Genomic DNA, 5,404 nt, shown 5'->3' on the forward strand with positions numbered 1-5,404 from the left:
TTCCAAGGTCACTGCTCTACTGATAAGCTACAAGGAAGTGACTGAAGGAGATTATCCTAACCAGTAAAGGTTATGTCCTCCCAGCCTCACTGCTTGCCTTCCTTGGGACTGCCCTGTGTCAGTGGGTCTCCAGGGGTATAGGCTTTGGTGCTTTCCCTGGTGGGCAGACCCCTGGGGATGTGGGCCCAACAAGTCCCAAATTTATTGCCAACAGTCTTAGTCCAAGTACTTCATAAGTAGTACATGGTATTTCTGTAACACTAGGGGGTCTTACTGATTCATTCCCTTCCTTAGTCCTGTTAATTCCTAACCTGGGGAAACAACCTTTCTCGGGAAGGTGGTCCTGGTTAAAACACATAGTGCTAACAGGGGGAGCAAACATATGCCATATACGCCAGGTCCCTTGAAACATAAGCTGTGCAGATGTTTCTTCCCTGCAGTGACTGTGTCAAGCAGCAAGGGTGGACACAAATTCCCCCTTTTTATTTTTTAAATGATAGTGCGTGTAAATCAGTGGCCGCCTCTCGAATTGGGTTGTTTAAGACTCGGAAGAAGACTGACAAGCAATGATAGCAAGCATAGCTATAAACATAGTGGATGGAATGCACAAGGAGCCTTGTTCCTGCAGAAGGTTGCTGGCCTCTTCAAGTCAAGGGATTTCAGCTGTCCTCAAGTCGGTGGTTTGGTTGTCCTTATTGATTTGGCTAGCGGGCGGCATCATTGGCGACAGGCTTCCTGAAGCATCAGCACATTGAAGGGCTGGATCATGGGTCCATCAGGGCCGTGCTTGATGGTGGTGTTGGTGTCCGGGGAGGAGTCAGCTGTGCCCTCTGGGTGGGCTTATATGGATGATACTGAGGAGGAGGAGGAGACAGAGATGGAGAGTGGTGTAATATAAGGTCGGACTAGACGGTCTGGAATCCACACAGGTGAGTCTGCGTCCTGTGGAAATATACAAGCATATCCTCTCCCCCAGGTTAAAAGTACATCAGGTCTCTTCCAGGCTCCTGTAAGCAAGTCTCTCCATTTGACAAGGGCTTTAGGTTTAGTTATGCTATGAAGCAGCACCAGAATAGTCAAGCTGCTTGGTTACTCAATTTGATTTCACCACATCAAGAATTGGTTACCCACATAGCATTTTCTAAAAACTTTTGGATGTAAATAATATCAATACCAGGAGCATTATAACCATTTATAGCTCAGAGCTGTATACATCGAAGGTTTGAGATGAACAAATACAGCATAAAGATATCACACAGGGAAACCAAGATGGCGGCATAGGTAAACACTGGAGATTGCTGCCTCACACAACCACTTCAAAAATACAACTAAAAGACAGAATGGACATCATCCAGAACCAAAGGAAGGCTGGCTGAGTGGAAATTCTACAACTAGAAGGAAAGAGAAAAGCATACCGAGACTCAGAGGAGGTGCGGTGCGGAAGTAAAATACAAAGGAGCGGAGGTGCATGCGGAGAGGGCTGGCAGCTGAGGACACGATTGTCTTTTTCAATCGGGAGGGAGTCTCAGGCTCTGAGCTCCAGTTCAGGCGAGTCTCTGGGGACCCAGACTCATACAGGAGAAAGGGGACTGTCTGGCATCGGTCGGAACTCGAGGGCAGCTTTCTCTCAGAGGCACTTGCAGCGATTGCCAGGGCCTCTGAAAGCAGGACTGAGAGCAGCCATACTGCTCGCTCGCTCGCTCGCTCGGCCCGCCCTGTTGATCCCCTGGGACCCCGCCCCACCCAAGCTGTGCAGGGAGGCTTTTGCATATGAAAGGCCCAGCCCTTTGTAATCTGAAAATTACTTAACAAACTGCAGCTGCCCCAAGGCCCCAGGGCAACTTGCATTGCTTTACAGCTGGCTTCTGCTGGGTTGCCTCAGGCAGAGCCTAGATTAGCACCTCCTTAGATCCAAGAGCCAGTGTACCTTGTGGTCAGAGTGGGACTATCCAATTACAATTCAGATCCATAAGGGACACACTCAGGGGGCAGACTCAGTGAGCACCAAAGCCCCACTGAAGCAAGTCTTGCCCCATGAGGGTGTCTTCAGCGCAGAAGTTCTCCCACCGTAGATACAGCTGATTCTCACAGCCAATTGGCCTGGAGGTCAAATCCTCCCAGTGTTACCCACAACAATCAAGGCTTAACTACAACAAGACTGTGCACAAAGCCCACAAGGGGGGTGCACCAAGAGTGTCCACCTCAGGTAATTGGGGAGGCTGAGCCGCTGGGCCCTATAGGACACTTAGCACAGAAAGCCACTCTATCGACACAGCAAAACATAAAAAAATGCCAAGACAAAGAAACAGGACACAAATGACAGAAATGGAAGAAAGCAAACTACTGGATATAGAGTTCAAAACCACACTTAAGGTTTTTCAAGAATTTTCTAGAAACTGCCGATAAACTCAATGAGACCCTCAAGAAATCTAGTGAGACCCTTGATATTGTGATAAAGGACCAACTAGAAATTAAGCATACACTGACTGAAATAAAGAATATTATACAGACTCCCAACAGCAGACCAGAGGATCGCAAGAACCAAGTCAAAGATTTGAAATACGAAGAAGCAAAAAACACCCAACCGGAAAAGCAAAATGAAAAAAGAATCCAAAAATACGAAGATAGTGTAAGGAGCCTCTGGGACAGCTTCAAGTGTACCAACATCCGAATAATAGGGGTGCCAGAAGATGAGAGAGAGCAAGATATTGAAACCTATTTGAAGAAATAATGACAGAAAACTTCCCCTACCTGGTGAAAGAAATAGACTTACAAGTCCAGGAAGCGCAGAGAACCCCAAACAAAAGGAATCCGAAGAGGACCACACCAAGACACATCATAATTAAAATGCCAAGAGCAAAAGACAAAGAGATAATCTTAAAAGCAGCAAGAGAAAGAAACTCAGTTACCTACAAGGGAGTACCCATACGACTGTCAGCTGATTTCTCAACAGAAACTTTGCAGGCCAGAAGGGAATGGCAAGAAATATTCAAAGTGATGAATGCCAAGAACCTACAACCAAGACTACTTTATCCAGCAAAGCTATCATTCAGAATTGAAGGTCAGATAAAGAGCTTCACAGATAAGAAAAAGCTAAAGAAGTTCATCACCACCAAACCAGTATTATATGAAATGCTTAAAGGTATCCTTTAAGAAGAGGAAGAAGAAGAAAAAGGTAAAGATACAAATTATGAACAACAAATACACATCTATCAACAAGTGAATCTAAAAATCAAGTGAATAAATAATCTGATGAACAGAATGAACTGGTGATTATAATAGAATCAGGGACATAGAAAGGAAATGGACTGACTATTCTTGGGGGGAAAGGGGTGTGGAGGATGCGGGAAGAGACTGGGGAAAAATCGTACACCTATGGATGAGGACAGTGGGTGGGGAGTGAGGGCGGAGGGTGGGGTGGGAACTGGGTGGAGGGGAGTTATGGGGGGAAAAAGAGGAACAAATGTGATAATCTGAACAATAAATATTTAATTTAAAAAATTTAAAAAAAGATATCACACAAAGGAATGACACGGATGCATGTATACAGGTGGATTCTCATGGAGGCCATATTCAGTCACTCATATCCATGTCTTCTTCATGATGATCATCACCATTCACTTTGGATTCTCTCAGGGGATCACCATTTGCCTTTTCCACAGAACATTCTTTTGTTTTGGGGGAAACTGGTTCTGTTGGTTTCCTCTCCTCTTTTTTCTCTTTCTCACTGTCATAACCCTGTTCCTCTTCATCATAATCCCATGTAACTTTTACATCTTTATCACTTTCAGATTTTCTTTCCCCATCCCTTTCTTTATGTTTACTTTTCTTCTTCTTGCTTGTTGATCCTTCTCGTTCATCTCTGCCTCTTTCTTTATCTTTACTTTTCTTCCTCTTGCTTGTTGATCCTTCTCGTTCATCTCTGCCTCTTTCTTTGTCTTTATCTTTCTTCTTCTCCTTTTTATGCCTCCTAGGGGACCGTGAGCAAGACAATTTTCTTTTCGGAGACCTGGGCTTTTTAGGAGATCTTGTGCCACTCCTGCTTCGTCGACGTCGTCTCTCTCTGCTTGCACTTCTGGATGGTCTGGCTGTGCTATACCTTTTTGGTGGTGTTTTGGAACGTTTCTTTTCTTTGTCTTCTTTCTTTTTGTCTCTGTTTTTGGATGTGCTCCTTGACCTTCTACCTCTCTCTCTGGAATGAGATCTTCTCCGTCTGGGACTTTTGGATCGTCGCCTACTCCTTGACTTAGAAAGGGACCTCCTTCTAGATCTGCTTCTTGACCGCCTGTGTCTAAAAGATGAAGGAGTCCTCCTCCTCCTAGAGCATGATCTTGAGTGCCTTCGTTTTTCTTCTTTTTTATCTGGTTCTATGGCAGCAGATATTAGGGACTGTGCTTCTCAAACTTTCTTCATGGCTTCCTCTATTTCTTTACTAGAGGTATCTGATTTCAGACTTGGTGAAACAAGACCAGCAGCTACATGATTCAACTTGGGATCAACAGTACTCATAAGCTTCAGCAACTGATCTGCAACAGAAGACTGAGAGTTCAAGTTTGCTCCAGGAAGCCCAAGTGCAGCAAGGGCAGGATCAAGAGTAGGAGCTCCCAAAGCAGCCAATGGAACAGCGCCAATCTGGGTAAGTGGGTTAGGAGTAGGCAGGAGTCCACCACCAGGCAGAAGACCTGCCACCGCGTCAGCTGGTGCCAACAGAGACAAAGCCTTAGTCTCATCAGGAATAACTCCTGCATATGGTACGACTATCAATGCTCTGTCAATGAATACAGTGTTTGTCAGATGCTGTGCCACAACTGCTGAGTCCGGTCATGGAATTTAACAAAGCAGACACGGGATGAGACCAGCAAAGGTGAATTATCCGGCGGGAAGAGGCGCAGTTCGTCGATCTTGCCTAGGAAACCGAAGAAGGTCCGCATCTGCTCAGAGCTAGCGCTCGGGGAGACATTAGTCACCTGGATTACCTCGGTGCCGCCGCCTCCGCCACCCGGCCCGCCACTGGGGCCAGGGCCCGCAGTGCTGGGGATGATGGTAGTGTTGCTCATGGCACTGCTCGCTCCTGCTTTAACACATCAAACACATAACAAACAGTGAGAGGGAGGGGAAAGAGGAACGGTTTGCTGGAGAGGAGACAGGAGGGTGTCCACTGTTAAAGCTGCTGCTGCTGCCTCCGCCGCCGTTTCTTCACCCCACTGCTCGCTGGAGGGGAGGGAAGAGAGCCCGGCTGTTCAGGCACCAATTGTTGGGGTCCAACCCCAGCAGGTCCAGGGGTTCCCAAAGATGAGGACGGAGTCCACAAAGAATGAAGGAATGACACGGAAACAGCGTTCAGTTGATCAGCAGCCTAGCCAGGTTCTCTAGCCAGGATCTCCAGCCAGGTTCTGTGTTTATT

The 5,404-nt window shown here is 46.5% G+C and overlaps 1 pseudogene; it reads right to left on the reverse strand.

The window, feature by feature from the left end:
- Window positions 1–3,535: 3,535 nt before the first annotated feature.
- On the reverse strand, window positions 3,536–5,057 carry LOC139005528 (serine/arginine-rich splicing factor 11 pseudogene; annotated as a pseudogene).
- Window positions 5,058–5,404: the final 347 nt, after the last annotated feature.

Source organism: Myotis yumanensis, unplaced genomic scaffold, assembly GCF_028538775.1.
Source record: "Myotis yumanensis isolate MYYU_CA2020_CCGP unplaced genomic scaffold, mMyoYum1.0.hap1 SCAF_3, whole genome shotgun sequence".
NCBI lineage: Eukaryota > Metazoa > Chordata > Mammalia > Chiroptera > Vespertilionidae > Myotis > Myotis yumanensis.